Source organism: Drosophila hydei, unplaced genomic scaffold, assembly GCF_003285905.1.
Source record: "Drosophila hydei strain 15085-1641.00,03,60 unplaced genomic scaffold, DhydRS2 tig00008116-arrow-pilon, whole genome shotgun sequence".
Lineage (NCBI taxonomy): Eukaryota > Metazoa > Arthropoda > Insecta > Diptera > Drosophilidae > Drosophila > Drosophila hydei.
Window position 1 is genome coordinate 2,398,613 of NW_022045829.1, and position 6,000 is coordinate 2,404,612.

Below are 6,000 nucleotides of genomic sequence, written 5' to 3' on the forward strand. Positions count from 1 at the left end.
CAAAGTTGGCATCAAAACTTTTGCCGTTAGAGAATGTGTCACTAGGTTCAATAGGAGGCTACGATCTGCAAAGGATGCTGAGAGCCTCTAGCTAGCTGTCGTAAAGATAATAGTTATCCCAACTACGATATGGTATACCTTCAAGAAGCAAAATTCCAATTCTGCAAAATAAGCGCTGTGCAGATGGACTGAAGCTAAACTGATTCGTCAGAAGCCTAGGGCTACTTGGGCTACTATAGGTTAGCAGAACGCATTGGTCGACACAGCTGCAGAAATCTCGCATATAATTTGACTGCAGAGATTACGTCGTCTGGACCGTTGTAAATTTCGAAATCAGTTACATTTCAATAAATTATAGTTTGTTGTAATTAAGTTTCTAGCTTGAGGTGTATCTACTGTGCTATGATGTCATACTAGTTGAGGCAATTAGATGCAAAGCAGCTCGTGTCAGCTTAAAGGCTTTTTGCTGATGCAAATTTTGAATCAAAAGCTGGGGTAACTCTTTATGAAATTCTCTTATCTTCCCTGGACTATGCTGCCATAATCAACCCACACACACACACACACACACACATAAATGATTTCAATCAATATTGGCAACAAATTAAATTTAATGATATTTGTTGCTCGCAGCCAAAGTCAAGTTGAAAAGAGCTACGAAATTGGCAACTCGTGTAAATATTTACCGACTGACGCTAATGAACTTGAGCATACAAATGGGCAACGCACACTCACCCACACACACACTCGCACACTCACACTGAGAGCGACTCTTAGAAGTACTTATGTTCCCAGAAGCAGAAGCTGCTCAAAAAAAGAACTCGATTTGCTGCTTTGATTAAAGAGTTTTGCCCAAAACTTTGCTCACTTACAGATTTTTCGCTCGTGTCGTAGTTTTGTTGCTGTTTTTCTTCTTTTTTGTTGCCTTTCATTTTCCACAGAGAAATGGACGAGCAAAACGTGTTTACACAAATCATTTTTCGCTATTGATTGTGTGATTGCAATATGTCTGTGTGTGTGAGTGTGTGTGTGTGTGTGTATATTTACACATATGCAAGGACATTGCCGAAGAAGCACGTTTGGGCTTCCATTGTGGGCACCCAAAAGTCAACAGCTCTTCTCTGATTTGATACTCTACTTGTGCGCACTCTCGGTGAGGGTATTAAAAGTCAGTCATTAAATATGTTTGGCAGTTATGAGACGTGTATAAAGGCAATTTCTTACATTTAAGTGTATACAAAGAGTATCTTGCATTCAGCTAACTTCTATTTTCTTTTACTTATTTCACATCGTTATTTGCAGTGATTCAGTTGAGTTTGTGCTCTGAGTGGGCTACTTGTCGAAAATCTGCGAGAGATAGAGAGAGATATTATCTCTGTGAGTTGCCTGTCTGTGCTCTTTTATAGTCTTTTGTATTTGGAGTATCAAGTGTAGCTGTAGAATATAATCTAGCAGGCTTTGCTGTCTAAACGCATAATCTTTAGCTACTTGACTTTGGGTTTGTTGAATTTATTTAGCTTGCTTTCGCGCAGAGCTCACACAACATCTAAAATATGCTAAAGAAAAAAACTGTCAGAAATATTTTATTTAATATTTAAAAACTATTTGAATATAAAATTTAAAATAAAAGCTTCTTAAAATAAAATGTCTTAATAAGACAAATAAGTAAAATATGTAAATATCATTCGTAAAGAATGGACGAATGAGAACTCTGCAAGGTATTTATAAGGATTTTGTTATATAACTTACTTGATTTAATCTATTTTGATCTCTTAGATTTGCACGAATGCAATAGTTTAACTAATACTTTTTTCAGTGCTACAAGCATAATGTATATATTTTGTAAAAAATAAAATAAAAATTCATATTTTGATACTAACAAAAATACAAAAATGTGTTATTTGTAGCTGTTTATGTCGGTTTCAGTATATTAAATATATAATATATAAAGTGGGTATTACAACATTGTCTATAACAATGCACTGAATAATATAATACCTAATAAATTATTACAAAAAAATAAAAATATATATGCCGTACGATATGGCAACTTTGATTAAAAATAGGCAAATATATAGTCTGGCAACCTTTTGTGAATAAAGTACTCGATACTTAAGTTTTGTTTTACTCTTCTGTGTCTCCTCAACTTCAATACATTTGCATAATATAAATTAGAATAAATGGATTTTTAATGTTGTGAATTGAGACTGATTTTAAATGTTTTTAAATGAAGAAATGGAAATAGTAATGGAATATTCGGACAATTCCAAGCTGAAGTTTTGACATTTTTCACATGCTCAATTGACATTTAAAAAGGGCTTTCGGCATTTTTGATGAAATTTTTCCGCAGTTTTCCAGATGTAAACTAGCTACAATAAATATTTTTTAATAATTATAATAATTACTCCAGCGTAGCTTTTCAATGTTTATAAATACAAGTATTCTTCGCAAGCGTTTATATATCTATTTTGAATGTTGTTCTTCAGCCTAATATCAGACGATTTTAATAGCATTAAAGTGCCAGTCATGCAGAGAGTGTGTATGTGTGTGTGTGTTATATTGGCATTAAATAGAAACAGAATTAACCCAAATATGCAAATAAATTTGCCAGCAAAGCAAACAACAATAACAACTACGCTGCACATTAACTTCCGCAGCTCATTAAGTCGCTGTCAGCTGAAGATAGCGCGGGACTGAGAGGGCGCTACAAGCTGAGAGAGTAAGAAAGGGAAAGTAGTAGCGGGCAAATACTTGTGTATAAAAATTTATGCGACGCCAACTGGACGACAGCACACGCACACACACACACAGCTGCAAATCAGAGGCTTGCCAGACAGGCGAAAAGTTCGCTGGTTCTCACAACAAATAAAACATTTGGCCCCATGTAAATTATGAGGGCCACAAAGCAAAAAAAACACCAAAACCCCGCGTATGGAATACGTAAATTAGCAACAACAAAAAATATATATACAAAATAAGGAAAGGAAGAATAAAAAAATAATAATGAAAATATCAACGCGCCAGAGGTCAACTGTGGGTGAGCAGCTTCAGGGATGCCATGCGCCATGCCCTGCCCTGCCACGCCTCCAGCTGGCGCTCGGTATAAAGGCTAAACGAAAATGTCGACACATTAAATGAAAATGACGGAATTTTTACTTGCACTGAATCGTTGGCTTCAAAAATATCAATGAACTTTGCTGCAATGAACGACTGGCAAATACCCTGCACTTCGAATACAAAGCTTTATAGATCATCAGCTTGATATTAAAAATTTAATTGGATTCCTTCACTGTTATATTGTTAAAATGATATTCAATTAAAATTGATACTTTTATTCTGATTGCTTCAGCACAAACTTTTATGCAGTAACTAGAATCAAGAAGATATTCCTTAGACTATATACTCCTGTTACCAATGCCAACAGGGCACAGCGGAAAAAGTGACTGAAAACAAAACAGAAACCTGTACGCATCCTTGGCCTTCAGTTTAATTAGACCGTCTGCTTCTGTTTTTGGCCTATATAGGGAAAAGTGCCTTAAAAAATGTTCGTTTAATGGCGTTGCCCTCGTTTCTCAGGTTAAAGGTCAGTCAGTCTTTTTTTTTCTTTTTTTGTGGGACGAAAATTCGTTTGGGTTTGGGGTGTGGCCAAACTAATTAGTGGCCATTTTGTGGGCGTTGCTGTTTAATGAAATTTTAATAGGACTTTAATTGAAATTCAGCACGAGACTCAAATTGCCAGCTTCAATTGTGAGGCCAGCAACAAGCACTTCACATGATTTATACGGCTTATCGAGATAGAGTAGATAACAATTTTAATCAGCAATGGATCAGAGTGTATTTTCAATACAACAAAGTCAAAGACTTGACTAAGAGCAAACTTGAATAGTAAAAAAGGAACCTTTTGAAGCTTCGCCAAAGTTTTTGTGTAGTAAAATCTAATATTTGCCTTTACATTGCCTCACTTCCCAGTGATATTTAATAACTATTTGTTTGTCTTCAATTCATGTTGAAATCAAATATTTTTCATAGTTGCCTTAGGGCAAGTTTATCAAATGGGAATTTAATTAAAATTTTAAAAGAACTCTTTGATAGGCGTTATTATTTGATTGTGCTTTTGAGAGGTAAAAGGTAAAATGCTTCAAGCCACAATGCTTGGCAGATATTTTTAGAAATTTAATATATTTAATAGATAACTTGATGAACAAAATTTGTGCATTTAAATGAGAAATGAGAAAATTTATTTGTTAAGAAATTTTTATGGAATGTAAGAAAAAAATTTACATATATGTATATATATGTAAATTATTTATATAAGTCAGCAAAAGTGAAGATGAAATAAATATATAAATATTTCCCATAGATTTATAAATATATTCAATAATATTTTAATATTTTTTTAGTATATTTGAGGCTGTTTTTAAAATACTTATGAAAGCTTAAATGTGGATTTAAAATACTTGACATGGAATCCGAAAGTATAATCAAAAAAAATTCTTAAAGCTTTTTAATTTTAGGAACCATTGAGCTAAACTTTTTATTGAAATAACCAGTTCAGTCTGAGTAAAGGCCCACACATATATATAAGTGCCTTATTTAGTTATATATTTTAAATTTTTTTATTGAACGCCAAATTAGAAAGAATTTTATAAAATATTTTAGTATTAGAATTCATTTAGTCTAAGATTTGTATGCGCTCTCTGATCTGCAATTTTGAGATATAACTCTGCCTTTATATATTGAGATATATATATATATATATATATATATATATATATATATATTTCTTTACATAAAATTTACATTATTCAAAACTTTCTACAGATTAGATATATCAATAGTCGTGTCTATGTGAGTCACTTACTTGAGTGCATCTTCAGGTCTATCTCAGTGCGACGAATCTTTTGAGTAATTTAAATTGAATTCTTGCTGCTGTGTTGGCATTCATTAAATTTACCGTTCTTGTTGCACATTCCTTGTGGCTGCACGCAAAGGCACTCGCACACACGCACACACACACACTCGCACACACAACCGACAATAATTAAGCACACGCGTCGCGTAATGACAAAACAGAGCGCTGCCAAAATTACGCTTAACGAAATGCCGAACGCAGCTGCCGAAAGTTATGGATGAAAAACTGCAGTTACAGCAGCAGACGGACAAGAACAAGAAGAATATGAAGTCGATGCCTGTGCCTTGGATTCAGTTTCGTTAGTTTCGCACAGTTATTATTGTTGTTGCTTTTGCGTATATTATTTGCTGTCGTTGTTGTTGGCTTCGATGGCTTCGTGTGCGCTGCTAATGCCTGCTTTTGCCCGCTTGGGGCAGAGATCCAGTTCGTAGCGCGTTATCAATGGAACTGCTCAACTGCTGATTTTTCTCATCATCGTCGCTAGCATCGCCCCAGAAAGTACGTTTTTTTGCCACTCGCGATTCGTCGTAACGATGCTCTCTCGGCCATTCGGCTCGACTTCGTGCGGTCGTCGTTCCTTTTTGGGCGGGTGAGTGAAACTTAACGAAAGGAGTGCCATTGCCGCTGGGAATTTTACATTTCGCACTGTAAACGAACGAGTGTGAGAGAGCGAAAGTAAAGAATACATTAGATATGGGAAATTTTAACAGAAAAATGTTTGACTTTGAACAGTTTCAGTTATATTAGCTAGCTATTTGAATGTAACAATTGTTTACTATAAATATATGGCAAATATATATTAAAGATTATATAATAATTAAAATGATGTATTGTGTATTTAAAATTCAATAGCAATTTAAAGTAACATTAATTGATTAAAACAGGCATAGGCTAAGATATGTTGAGGGACAAATTGTTAATAATAATAATAATAATAATAATAATAATAATAATAATAATATTCAGTAATAAAAATAATAACAATTTTTAACAGTAATACTTTTTTCTAATGTTTTACAATACTTAAGTTAGTTACTCGGTTAACATTACAGATAAGTCACACTCTACAATTGTCCCAAAATAAAATA

At 33.9% G+C, this 6,000-nt stretch overlaps 1 protein-coding gene and 1 long non-coding RNA gene across 2 annotated transcripts in view; one reads left to right on the plus strand and one right to left on the minus strand.

Annotated features, from left to right (window-relative positions):
* The window catches only part of LOC111596199, an 83,366-nt gene extending 78,227 nt beyond the window's left edge, over positions 1–5,139 (minus strand). Inside the window, exon 1 of the mRNA XM_030224641.1 lies at positions 4,862–5,139. The gene's annotated coding sequence lies outside the window, so the exon portion shown is untranslated. The remainder of the gene's footprint in view (positions 1–4,861) is intronic.
* LOC111593667 lies at positions 1,620–1,841 on the plus strand. The gene is made up of 2 exons (XR_002751059.1): positions 1,620–1,718; positions 1,777–1,841. It is a non-coding gene; the product is annotated as an uncharacterized LOC111593667 (long non-coding RNA).
* Positions 5,140–6,000: the final 861 nt, after the last annotated feature.